Raw genomic sequence first — 14,209 nt, forward strand, 5'->3', positions numbered from 1 at the left:
TTGAAAATTGAAAGTGCATGAACCATAGTTATTAAACTTTCATGAACCCTGTAAGTGCCATTATTGGGCTATTCTGGCATTTCTGTAATATTTCCACTATTGTAATTCAAAAAATAAAAGATAGTCCTACCTATTCCCCCTCAACATTATATAAGATAATGATCAGATATTTTTCTTTGTCATAATCCATTAAAGGTTATGATGAAATTAAATGTCAGTGAATGGTCATAGTAACATGTAAAAATATTTGTTAAAATTAACAAATAATACTAAAATAGTTAGTCTTTGTATACAAAATGTGAATTTTATAAATTGTATAAATTGGGTTTTTAAAATCAAGCACATAAGTTAAAGTGTATTATAAGAAATGGTATTATTTACAAAATAATACCATTGAAAATAAACACTTTTTCATAAGTAAATGCTTATAAACCTTCCTGCTCTTATTTATAGTTTATGTTGGTTTTAAGCTTAGAATATTTTTTTAAAGAAAGCCACCAAAAAGAATGATAGCATGTGCAAAACAGAAAAGGCATGCCTATTCACTCTTAGAAAAGAATTCCATAGGATTCCTTAAACCAAGAAATATTTATTAGAAAATATTTTATTTACAGCTACTTTTTTAGGAGTATATACTTTCTGAAAAACAAAGCACATTTTTATAAAGTTTTCTGAAAAGAGCACTAATTTTTTATTTCATAAAATTTAGGAGGTGCCTTCTTTGTGTATGACCTTCAGAAACTGCTTTCGAGATTCTCCTAAATTTAGGGAAATTAAACTCCACAGCCAAGGCAAATCTCCCCCTTTTAAAATCCAAAGAATTGCCACACTACTTTTCAGCATCCCTACTTATTTTATGTCTAAACCTCAGACACAGAACCTATAAAAATTTACAAAAATCCAACATTTTTCTAAGCTCGTTTTTTTTTGTCCTGGGAACTTAGCTTGGTATCTGCCAGGTTGGAGGCTCTGAAATGTGGCCTGAAAGATAAGTATGTTACACCCCATCTGCACTAGATACAACTGGACAGAAATGTGCGTTGAACTCCATTTGTGGCCAAGGTCCCAAACTTCTATGGGCTTACCTTTATCTTTCCTTTTGTCTTTCTTTTCTTTTCTGCTGTTTTTGAGAGTGACTCAGCACCTTAGGACGATTGTAAACATTGTATCCCCTTGAGGCCATGAAACTGTTTTATACTGTCAGAAATATTTACTGTTTGTCCTGGCTGAAACCTGAGAAGATATTTTTAAAGGATTTAAAAACTCCATGATAAAACATTTGGCAAAATTGGAAAGTGATATCCAAAGTACGATGGGAAAATACAAATTACTGGAAAGGATCCCTTCCCTGAATATAGCCTGTTGCTTATTTGTCAAAAAGAAACACAAGTCTTTTTTGTTTTTTTTATCCTCACCCGAGGACATTTTCCCATTTTTTTGTTCAGGTTAGAGTGGGAGGCAGAGAGAGGAACAGAGAGAGAGAGAGAAACATCGATGTGAAAGGAACACATCGAGTGGCTGCCACCCGCACGACCAACCAGGGCCGGGGACAAACTGCAACTGAGCTACATGCCCTTAGCGGGAACCAAACCAGGGTCTCTCAGGACCGCAGGTCGACGCTCTAACCGCCGAGCCAAACCGGCCAGGGCAAGAAACACAAGTCTTAAAGCTTCTCCACAAACAGTAAAAGGCTTAGCCATCTAAGGAGCTAAATTTAACTTATTCCAACTGTTATTTGTAAACCAATGAGTTTTGCATTATTGTACCTGTCTCATGGCTGAAATTGTATTTATTAAATTATTTTAATTGCTTTCAGGGAGAGGGAGAGAGAGAGAGATAGAAACATTGATCAGAGAGAACATCAATTGGCCGCCTCCTACATGCCCCTCACTGGGGATCTGGCCAGCAGTCTGGGCATGTGCCCTGACCTGGAATCAAACTGCTGACCTCTTGGTACATTGGTTGATCCTCAACCACTGAGCCACACTGGTTGGGCTCATGGCTGAAATTTTAAAACAAAACTATTAGGTCTCTGGTTGCATCTGTCTATATATTTGTATGTGTATCTACATATATTGAAGAACTATATATTTTTCTTTCCAGGGATATTATTAAAATTGTTTTATAAAGAGTTCTGTTTAATTAGCTTAAAGGAATAAAGCACTTATATAAATTAAGAAATATAATGAAAACTAACCCAAATATTTTTTTCAAGTTCTGGAAAACTATTTGGTATTAAAACTAATTTAAATAGTTGGTTTAAAATCCATGTTTTGTTTTGTTTTTTTAATTTATCAACATTTAAAAGATAGTTTTATTTTATATAGGTTTATTAAAATAAGTTCAAACTATCTCTGTTACACAATTTGTCAGCAGGAAAAATAGTTTCAAACAACAATTGATTTATGATGTCTCATAAAGTTTTCATGGGTATATGTTAAGAACTAATCAGTTAAATAGATATAAGTAGAATAAAAGGTTTTTAGGTGAAACATTTTTAAAATTTTATTTTATGTTTTTGTTTTATTTTTAATGATATTTTAGCCCTGGCCGGTTTGGCTCAGGGGTTAAAACGTCGGCCTACAGACCAGAGAGTCCTGGGTTTGGTTTCTGCTAAGGGCACCTACCTTGGTTGCAGTTTGTGTCTGGCCCTGTTGGGGTCACATGTGTGGTGACCACTCCATGTGTCTCTCTCACATTGATGTTTCTCTCTCTCTCGCTCTCCTTCCTGCTCTATCTGAATCTAAATGCAAAAATGTCCTTGGGTGAGGATTAAAAATAAATAAATAAATAAATAAATAAACAAACAAACAAACAAACAAATAAATAAAATTGATTTTTTAGAGAGAGAGGGAGGAAGAGAGACACCAAAACATCCATGTGAGAAAGAAACATCGATTGGCGTTCCCCTGCATACCCCTTGCTGGGGTTTCAGCCAGCAACCCCAGGCATGTACCTTGACTGGGATTTTAACGGGGTCCTCTCAGTCCATGGGACAATGCTTAATCTACGGAGCCACACCAGCTGGGCTAGGTGAAACTTTTTAGCAATAACTGTGTGCAATAGTATGTGTATTTAGAAATAACTTTAAAATATATTTGGTAACTTGAACATTTAGAGTTTTAAGTTAAATAAGGAAAATTATCGATTATTTAGGTTCTTTCCAAATAAGATAAAATACTGAAACACTAATTGTGAAATGAGTCCAAGTGTACCTATTTTTGGCTTCTTATTACCATAAAATGAGAAGACACCGCCAAGCACTCCCATCTCTCCTTCTGTCCTCACGTCGCCTTCCCCTGCCATCTGACTCCTCCTTCGACCCTCTTGGACAGACCATTGCTAGTACATCGTACTTACAGGGATAATAAAGGACGACCTCCCCATTTCACGATCTGTAGTTTAATCCGATTTACAAAATCTCTTTTGTCATATAACATAAGATTCACAGATTCTGGAGGTTAGAATGTAGACATATTTGAGAGACTGCTATTCAAACAATCACAGAAAGTAATAGGAAAAAAAAAAAAACTCTATTATGGAAGAAAGAACTATGAACTTGATTAAAAGAAAGAATGCCAATTCAAGTAATGCTAGCATAGGGTACAGAGAGATACTTTCAGATAAACCAGAGGAGATAGGCAAGGCCAGAACCAGACTTGTAATCTGAAAAGTCCTCTCTGGAAACAGAAAAAATAAGGTATCCTTAGAGTGGAGTGCTGGGTGGTTTAGGGGAAGGGTAGGGGCAAAGGTGGTGGAGAGGTAAGAGCAATATAGAAACCAAATATAAATTTATTTTAGTGATCTGTGCAAAAGATGTTGGTGGCTTAGATATGACTTTAGTTGACAAAGATAAAGAGAACCAGATAGCAGATTGGGAATTATTTAAATAAAAATTAGAGAGGACGAACACTTATTTTCTTATTCAAAATAGAAAACTTTTGATAGTGAAAGGGAGAGCTAGATATAACTCAGGATTTTTAGATATAGATATAGATGATATAGATATAGATGATATAGATAGATATAGATATAGATACAGATAGATATATAGATTAGAGATATAGATATAGATGATAGATATAGATATAGATATAGATATAGATATAGATATAGATATAGATATAGATATAGATATAAATATAGATATAGATATAGATTAGGACGACCCTGAATATGATCTAAAAGACCCAACATAGTAAAAGAAACAAGAGGGGTTTAGAAAAGTTATAGCTGTGAGGTGAGACCTACACAAATTTCATAGGTACAAACTTCCATCACATAAATGCCATTAACGTTAATGACAACATGCTCACCTTCTAGGATTCATTAACTCTTTCCTCATGGTTAAGTAATACACCAACCATGAAATAGACATGACTGCATACTGCACATTTACTTTTTACTTTAGGAAATAATTGAAAATCAATATATCTAGGCAAACAGTTTGCTTATTTCAGGAAGTGGTTCTCTTTTTAATAAAACAATTTCCTCCCTAAGGCTCACCTCAACCTTTCCTTCTTGTGTCATCCAATCTTAAATTATTTTATGTGGCCTCCATCTAGTCCTAATCATTTCCCTATTTTAAAGACTCATTGTTTCCTTCACCAAGTTAGGAAAGTTTTCTGTCATTATTATTTTCCAAACAAGATCATCATCAAAATGCCAAAGGTGAAATACAAAAAGAGAATCTTAAAAGCAGCAAAAGAAAAGCAATTAGTTACCTACAAAGGAGCTCCCATAAGACTGTCAGCTGACTTCCCTAAAGAAACTTTGCGGGCCAGAAAAGGCTGGCAAGATATATTCAGGGTGATGAAAAACGGTGACTTACAAACAAGATTACTCTATTCTGCAAAGCTATCATTTAGAATGGATGGACATATCAAGAGTTTCCTAGACAAGAAAAAGCTAAAGGAGTTCATCACCACCAAATCAGTATTATATGAAATGTTGAAGGGTCTTTTTGAAGGAGAAGAATAAAAATATGAACAATAAAATGGCAATGAATATATATCTATCAACAATTAAATCTATAAACAAAATGAGGAAGCAGAAAAATCGTTGGTTAATCACATTTTAGTGATTCTTAACTGGCACATTTGGCAATGTTCAGAGACATTTTGTTGTTGTCACAACATGGGGGAGGGGTGCTGTCAGCATCTGTGGGATCTCATGGAGAGAGGCCATGCACATTGTTAAACATCTCAGTGCACCAGAGTCCTCACTCCCCACCCCTAACAAAATATTATTTAGTCCAAAAAGTCAACAGTGCAGAGGTTGGGAAACCCTAATCAACTTCATTTGATTTCGGTGAAGATTAAATGAGATAACACTTTACTTTTAATTTTTGACATATATCCAACATTAAATATAATTTAGTCATTATTGTTATTATTAGTATGTCTATCAGAGCATTTAAGCAGATTCTTTATAGACATCTTGTTATCTCTACAAATAAAACATCTTTTTAATTCAGCAGCATAATACTACATAGGTCTTATCACTAAAAAATACAAGTCACAGTGAAAAGACATATCATTTCCATGACTGCCTACTGTATCAATTCTCAAATTGAAATGAAAAATTTCAAAATCCATGCAACCTTGTCTATAAAAATTGTAGGAATCAAATAGTTTATTTTTCCACAAGTATTTAAGCATTTTCAATATGTTATATTTTAAGTATCACTATATTTGAAAATGTTATTATTCAGTAGAAGACCTCAAAACCACTTTTAGTTGTTTAGTTTTTTTTTTTTTAATCTTTATTGTTGAGAGTATTATAAATGCTCCCCTTTCTATCCTCCATTGCCCCCCACCACCTGATTCTCACTCCACCCCAGGCCTTCACCACCCTATTGCCTGTGTCCATGGACAGTACGTATATGCATATAAGTTATTTGGTTAATCTCTTTCTGCTCTCCCTAACCTCCCTTTCTCTGAGATTCATCAGTCTGTTCCATATATCCATGCCTCTGGTTCTATTTTATTCCTCAGTTTATTTTGTTCATTAGATTCCACATATAAGTGAGATCTTGTGATATTTGTCTTTCTCTGACTGCCTGATTTAACTTAGCATAATCATCTCCAGATCCCTCCATGCTGTCTCAAAGGGTTATAGATTCTTCCTTTTTACAGCTGCATAATATTCCATTCTGTAAATGTACCACAGCTTATTTACAATAGGTAAGATCTAAAAACAGTCCAAGTGCCCATACGTAGATGAATGGATTAAAAAAGCTGTGGCACACTTTTAGTTTTCTTTTATAATATATTTATCTCAAATTGGCAATAATCAGTTTAGAATTTAAATGTTGTTTATAGTAGTATTTCTTAAGTGCAGTTTACTTCCTTCCATGTAGGATGGTGTTCTGAGATTTAGTAGTATTTTGGTTGGATTAGATCTAATGCTTGATATGTTATGGAGAGCCCTTAGAAACCAGAATTTACAAAACAGAAAAAATCCTAATTAATTGACCATATTATCCAAAGACCAAAAGTAGTGTAATAAGACCAGTAGCCTACTGATCATGCCTTCTATTTTTTTTGATATTAATTTTTCCCAAATTACCATCCTTCAATTGCATAGTGCTCTGGTGGAGCTGTCATTCACTGTGCCTATAAACAGGCCTATCCAATTCTCTCCCTCCCTAGAATTGGAATCTCAAGCCTCACAGCAAAAAGACAGAAAGTCATTCAACATCTGTCTTTCTGAAATCAATGTGGAAGAGAGGAGTCATCAGTTTTTGACTCTCAATCTGTTATCCTCATCACTGTATACGTTTCTTAGACTTTAAAGAAAGATTCTTTGTGATTCTTAGTGTGCTGATAATACATTTATTTGAATTTATCCTGAGTCATATTCTGTTACAAGCAGAGGCTTCTCACTGATACATTATTAGCATGTGCGCATGGACATATGCTCATTTCAAAAACCTTTTATGTTCTGAATTAATTTCTGAAAAAGAAATGAGAAACCCTTCCAAACTGTATCAGGCTTAGTGAATTGAATCAGCAACTGTTGACCAAGGGCTCTTTTTAACATTCTAATGACATAGAAACAGCTACTAAAAACCTGCTACAAAAGATTGCAGATTTTCTGCTATACCTCTGAACCAGAAATGATAATAACAGTCACAATATCATCTTTAAACACAAAGGGAAAAATGTATTTTATTATTAATGTTTTTCTCACATCTTTTGCTTCAAGAAAGTCTATGAATAGAAATTCTTGGCGAAGTAAACTCCAACCTAATCAACTCCTCACCTCCTAAAGCTGTATCCTACAATAAAATGATTGAAAATACCTGAATCTCATTTGTGTGTTCATACGATCAGGGCACTAAATATTAATTCCAGAGGTAACTACAAGGAAACTTGACTGAAGAGCAAAAAGTCAGTGACTAGCAATGGAGACAAAGAGTGGGATCTGGGGAACTGGCTAAAGAGGCTAAATTTATCTATTTACATGAAAAAGTAATAACAATAAAGGTTAAGAAAGATTTAGGCTAGTTATCCAAAAAACATTATTATTTTTAATTCCCTCAGCCACTACGTTCTCTATTTCTATGCATAATAATGACCGGAATGTGAGCCAGTCCAGTTAATGTCAGTTGAAGGCATCAGTATAAATTAGTGTTATGGTTCAGTTTATGCTTCTTATCTCTCCACAGCCTGGTGCTTTTGAAGTCTGGCCTAACTTTTTTGAAACTTTGGGCCTAAGGGCCTGTGCTAATTTACATAAGGGTCTGGAGAAGAAACACTTCATAAAATTTCCATGTATAAATTGAAAGACTTCTGTGAAATGCACTAGTTAAAATTGGTGATAAATTCCTGTTACCAGCCATCTGGTTTGATTCTGCTAAATGCAATGTAGTCTCCACGACAAAAAGAATTAGAATGTACCAGAGGGGATTTTTTTAAAACTCGGAAGACATAAAAAGACAGATTTTGCTGAGTTTCCTATAAAGGGCCCTCAATAATTTTCACTAACTGATTTGTTTATATCGAAATACATAAGTAATTAAAAATATGATTAAGTAACAAAATACTCATAGATGTTAGAGCTAATCTGACTTTAATGGATAGTTACTTCCTTAATCAGAGTTGGAAAGATTAATCTACTTAGTATTTTCCTATTTGAAAGCAATTAATGAATATCATATGAAAGAAAATTTAAGGACAATGATATTTACCTTGCAGTGCTTCAAAAATATTAACTCATTTTTGTACCATTTGACAGGCAAATAAGTAGGGTGTTATTTCATAGTGTATATTCTCTTAAGTTTAACAGAAAAATAGTGAAAACTATTATGGGCTTAAACTCTGTGTACAAACATATGTACAAAACAGCAAAATCTGAATCTCCACTATGGTGATTCAAGTTAGGAACAAAATCTGCTTAGCAAATAAGTGTATAAGTACTTTCATCATTAGGTGAAGCCTAATCCTCTTCCCGGAGTGTGGGCTGCCTGTAGTGATTCAACTTGTATGAAAAGAATGTCACAGCAATTGTGGAACTTCTGTGAGCAGGTCATAAAAGGGAGTTTGATTTCCTCCTTGATTTGTTTTTTTGATCACTCTTCCTGGGGGGGGAGTCAGCTACCAAATTATGAAAGAAAGTCAAGCAAGTCTATGGAGGTCTATGTAGCGAGGAACTTAGACCTCCTGCCAACAGCAATGTAAGTGGATTCTTCAGCTCCAGTCACGCCTTCAGATGAATGAAGCCCTCTCTGCTATTTACTGCAACCTCATGAGAAACCCTAAAACCAGAATCACCCAGCTAAACTGCTCCTAAATTCCTAATTCTCAGGAATTATGAGTTAATAATATGCATCATTTTAAGCTGCTAAGTGTTGAAATACTTTGTTATATAGCAAAAGAGAAGTAACATACCACCTATATTTATATATCAAGTAACATCTATTCTTTTTTAGGAATCTCATGGTCAATTTGACATTGAAATAAATCCCAACAGGTCAAAGTAGTTTATTCATTTTTCTTTCCCTTTACTTACTTTTATGATAGTGCCCCATCTAATTCTACCCCTGTGGGTCTCATAAGTTCTAGTAAGGTCAGGGAATCTACCAGTCAACTCTGGCTTCCCACAACAGCCGCCACAGAACTCACCAAAGCCCCTTCAAGATTGCATTTCTTATCTTGACAAAAAGTCTATTTTCTGGGCTCTTCTGAAGAGTATGCTGAGGGAGTAGTTGAGTCATTTGCTCACAATTTATCCCCAAATAATCAATTTCCTAAGTATTCAGACTCCTTTTGTAGTAAACCAGTGGAAGTTTGGCATTTCACCTTCATTAACTAACTACAAAACCACCATAAATCTAGGTATCAATCACATAATTCAGTGGATTATGATACCACTCCCAGATTCTCAAGCGACCATGTTCAATTCTGAATCCCAGATGAGTGCACCCATGTATCTGACTCCATCTAATCTTTTATTTCAATTTCCCTCATCTAATGAATTGACCATAAAATTGACTCCCTATATACACTGCTGGTATTAGTTTCCTAGCTGGCTATAACAAAGTACCAAAAACCGGGTGGCTTAAAATAACAGAAATGTATTATCTCCCAGGTCTGGAGTCTAAAACCCCACAATCAAGGTGTCAGCAGAGCCATCTCTCTGATAGATCTTGGGGACAGTTTTCCCTTCTCTCTTTTAGCCTCCAGTGTTTGCCTGAAACTCTCAGTGTTCCGTGACTTTTGTATGCATCCTGCTAGTAAGGTGGCCATCTCTCCCTGTGTGTCATCCTCTTTTCTCTGTGCTCGTCTATTTCTCTATCCAAATTTCCTATTTTTATAGATACCAGTTATATTGGATTAGGACCTATCCTAATGACCACATTGTAACTTGATTACTTCGATATAGATTCTATTTCCAAATAAGATCATATTCTGAGGTATTAGGGGTTAGGACTTCCACATATGTTTTGGGGGCAATACAATGAACACATTAACACTTACCAGCCTCCTACTGACAAATACTAATTGGTAAAGTCCCACACCTCTTTTAGTAAAGTATTTTCCATCTGAGGTTGGGAATTTGCAGATGTGGGGGACTGACTTAAGTTATATGTAGATTTTTATTGCTAAGGTAGTGGAACCCCTAACATTTGCATTGCTCAAGGGTCAAATGCATAGCCATATTTCCCCCTACAATTCTGGTACGCTGCCTTTGTCTGTGATGAGATCAGGAAGAGATGAAAATGGGTTTGAGGAAAGTTGGCATCCACTTGTGAGACAACATCCATGGTTAAAATCCTTAAGGGAGTGAAAAGGGGTGTGCTGCCTTAAATAGCAAGGAAGGTTCAAGGGGATTTGGGATTTCAGCCTGTTCTGTGACTACCCACAAATTCTTTCATTTACCATGTACAATTTACTCTTCCATGAGCAACATGTGAGAGTTCCTATTGCTTCATTTGTCATTAAAACTATGCATTTTCCTTGTTAAATATGAACCATTTTGGTGGATTTATAGTGTTTATACACTGTGTTTTAATTCTCATTTCCTTGATTGCTAGTGAGGTTTAATGCCTTTTTTATATTTATTGATCACTTGGATATCCTTTTTAATGCCTGTTTAAAGTTCTTGCCAATATTTTTCTTTTGTAATTTTAAAATTTCTCTTATTAATTTTAGAAGTTCATAATAAGTGTTTCAAATGTAATTTCTTGCATTGTGGCTTAAATTTTGAATTTCTTAATGATATCTTCTGAGACACAGTAGATCTTATTCCAATACTAGTCCAATTTACAGAACTTTTTGTGATTAGTCCTATCTATAAACTGTTATATAAGTTTTTACCTATATCATGGCAATTAGGTATATCCTATATTACATTGTAGGACATTCATTGCTTTTTTCCCTGAATACAGTTTGTTAGAAGATGGTGTAATATAGGGTCAAGTTTAAATTTTTTTCTACATTTATAGGCAATTTCCCCAACATCATTTAATTTCTTCATTGTACCACACTAACACAGATTTCACAAACCAAGGGTCCAGATGTACATGGGTATATTTTAAGGCTTGGTCTTGTGGTCCATTTCATTAGTCTGTCCTTGCATAAATATCACATTGTCTGAATACCAGAATTTCACAATAAGTTATGTTAGCCAACAATGAAAGTTTCTCTACTTTGTTTTACTTTTTAAAAAATGTTGTGGCTCTGGCCGGTTTGGCTCAGTAGTTAGAGCATTGGCCCGCAGTCCAGAGACCTGGGTTCACTTCCCACTAAGGGCATGTACCTCGGTTGCAGTTTGTCCCCAGCCCTGGTTGGGTCGTGCAGGTGGCAGCCACTCGATGTGTCCCTTTCATGTCAATGTTTTTCTCTCTCTCTTCCTCTCTCTCCCTTCCGCTCTATCTGAAAAAAAGAAAGGAAAAATGTCCTCAGGTGAGGACAAAAAATAATAATAATAAAATAAAATAAAAAAATATAAATTGCTGTGGTTCTTCTGGAAAATTTCATTTTAGAGAATCCTTGCCAATATTGAAATTTCTATTGGAGGCGTAACTGGGATGATGTTGAATACATAGATCATTTGAAGGAGAACTGACATCTTTAACTGAAACTACTGAATCATACAAATCTGAGCAGGACATAGCATGCCAATTATTCAGGTCTGCATTAATATCTCTCAACTCTTTTTTGTTTTCTGCTTATTTTTCATAAAATTTCTTAGGCTCATCATCAATTTTTGCTAATTACGTTGGCTATTATAAAAAACTTATTTTTATAAAAATTTTAGATCCTATACATGGTCATTTTATATGGACTTGAATTTGACTTTATACAATATCTGTATGCTGCAAATTTGCTGAACTCTCTCTCTCTTTCTCTTTCCTTTTTTTTTAAATCCTCACCTGAGGACATTTTTCCATTTTTTGTTCAGATAGAGTGGGAGGGAGAGAGAGGAAGAAAAAGAGAGAGAGAAACATCGACGTGAAAGGGACACATCGAGTGGCTGCCACCCGCACAACAAACCAGGGCCGGGGACAAACTGCAACCGAGGTAAGTGCCCTTAGCGGGAACCAAAACAGGGTCTCTCTGGACCACAGGCCGACGCTCTAACCGCTGAGCCAAACTGGCCAGGGCTCTTTGTCTTTCTTTATGATCCCTGTTTCTGTCATACTAGGAAGCACTAGGAGGTAAGAGGAATGGGAATTTTAAGACTTTTTAAAATGGAAAATCTAAATTAGACAAATATATAAATTTTAATGTCTATTTTTATTAACTATCAGATATTAAACTAATTTTTTAACTTGACTACAATCTTTTTTGTTTACCCAAGTAAGATTTTAAATGATATAATTATTTTCTAATAAATGTTTTAAATGAAGCATTGAGTGTTTGATAAAATGTATGGGTACTAATCTTATTTCTCTAAAAAAATAAAAATAAAAAATCTGAGGCCCACATCTGAATGAACATATCCTAAAATGTTTTCTCTCATTTCTGATGGACTATTGTATTTTTATTTTTTTTGTACAGACAGAGCGGGAGGGAGAAAGAGGAAGGGAGAGAGAGAGAGAAACATCGACGTGAAGGGACACGTCGAGTGGCTGCCACCCGCACGACCAACCAGGGCCGGGGACAAACTGCAACCAAAGTACGTGCCCTTAGCGGGAACCGAACCCGGGTCTCTCCGGACCGCAGGCCGACGCTCTAACGCTGAGCCAAACTGGCCAGGGCTGGACTATTGTATTTTAATTTTAATTTTTTAAATTGATATTTAGAGAGAGAGTAAGGGAGTGGGAGATAGAGAAACATCAATGTGAGAGCACAGCATCAATCAGCTGCATCCTGCATGCCACCCACCAGGGATTGGTCCCATAACCTGGGCATGTGCCCTGACCAGGAATCAAACCAGCAACATTTGGTGCAGGAACTACACCCAAACAACTGAGCCACATCGGCCAGGGCTGGACTCTTGTATTTTAAATTGTTTCTATTTTTATAATTTTATTTTTTAAAAGTTCTAAAATAAATATATATTGTCTTATAATCAGAAAAAAAGACAATTTTTAAAAATTGATTTTACTTATGAAATCCTAAGAATTGACTAGTAGGTAACCCTGGAAGAACATATGTTACTGCTTTAGGCATACTAAATGAGGAATCCACTATTGGTTCGGGTGACTCACTTATTAATTTTAATATTGTATTATATCTGAATAGTCTTTTGATCTTCTACATACATAACCATAAAATAATGTTAATTTCATTTTTTATTTATCATGCTTATAACATAGTTTCTTTCCATTGCTTTAGTGACTTGTAAAGGGCCTCCACTGTAATGTTGAATGTAAAGGGTCATAGCAGGTATGCATGTCTTAATTCTGATCTCTAAAGGAACATTTTAAAAAGTTCAGCCTTGGCCAGTTTTGCTCAGCGGTTAGAGCGTTGGCCTGCGGACCAGAAGGTCTCAGGTTCAGTTCCTGCTAGGGGCATGTAACCTGCCCCCCCCAAAAAAAAGAAAATTTATTAAATATGATGAATACTCTGATTTTTGTAGATACCTTTTATAAGAGGTATAATGGTCCCATCCATTTCTAATTTGCAAAGAGTTGTTATCATGAATGAATTTAAAATTGTACTGCCCTGGCCAATGTAGTTCAGTGGTTAGAGTGTCAGTCCATTGAGAGTCTCAGGTTCAAGTCCAGTGAAGGGCACATCCTCAGTTGCGGTTTGGTCCTTGGCCATCGTTGGGGTCATGCAGGAGACAACCAATCAATGTGTCTCTTTCACATAGATTTTTCTCTCTCTCCCTCCCACTCTATCTGAAGGTATATGGAAAAGTATCCTTGGGTGAGGATTTTAAAAAATATATTGTACCAAACAATTTTCCGTAATCTATTGAGATAAACATATGATTTTTCTTTTTAATTGTTAATGTTTTAAAATACATTGTTAAGCCCTGGCCGGTTTGGCTCAGCGGTTGGAGCCTTGGACTGCGGTATGGAGAGACCCGGGTTCGGTTCCCGCTAAGGTCACCTGCCTCGGTTATGGTTTGTCCCCGGCCCTGATTGGGTCGTGTGGGTGGCGACCACTCGATGTGTCCCTTTCACATCGAAGTTTCTCTCTCTCTCTCTCCCTCCCACTCTATCTGAACAAAATATCAAAAGGTGTCCTCAAGTGAGGATAAAAAAAAAAATACATTGTTAAATCTGTTGTATTTTTAGAAAATGTAT

Source organism: Molossus molossus, unplaced genomic scaffold (genome assembly GCF_014108415.1).
Source record: "Molossus molossus isolate mMolMol1 unplaced genomic scaffold, mMolMol1.p scaffold_m16_p_1, whole genome shotgun sequence".
Taxonomy (NCBI): domain Eukaryota; kingdom Metazoa; phylum Chordata; class Mammalia; order Chiroptera; family Molossidae; genus Molossus; species Molossus molossus.